The sequence below is a fragment of the Triticum dicoccoides genome, chromosome 2B, assembly GCF_002162155.2.
Source record: "Triticum dicoccoides isolate Atlit2015 ecotype Zavitan chromosome 2B, WEW_v2.0, whole genome shotgun sequence".
Taxonomy (NCBI): Eukaryota; Viridiplantae; Streptophyta; class Magnoliopsida; order Poales; family Poaceae; genus Triticum; species Triticum dicoccoides.
The window spans coordinates 354930145-354930614 of record NC_041383.1 but is presented as its reverse complement, the minus strand read 5'-3'; positions in this window follow the sequence as shown (position 1 = coordinate 354930614).

Here is a 470-nt window from a genome sequence, read left to right as displayed (position 1 = left end):
CTCTTAGACACTGATAGGCTGGCCACCTTCACGTTTGTACACCACGCGGATTGGATGTATGTCCTGATACGAATGGATGCACCGTATTTGCACGGCCTGACAAGTTCGAGCACCAATTTCACGTATTTTGCAACTTTAGGCACTAAATTGACCGCCCAGGACAAGTTGAGGCATCTCTAGTGTATTTAACTCTTCTCCATTTGCCGTACAAGAATCTTTGCTTTTGGGCGCCGGTGGTCCTGTCTGCTAGACTGCCACAACCACAGCCTAGTGCCTGCCGGTCCCCTCCCCTTGCATGCAGCGTGGTCCACCCCTTTGATATATGAGGAAAAGAACATCAAATGAATAAAAAGAGAAAAAAGCAAATGAGGTAAGAGGAGGGACCAGATCCCAACACCAACGAGCGCGCGTGATTGCATCCACCCCAGAGAAGCTTCATAGGTTTGCTTCTCTCTCTCTCTCTCTCTATA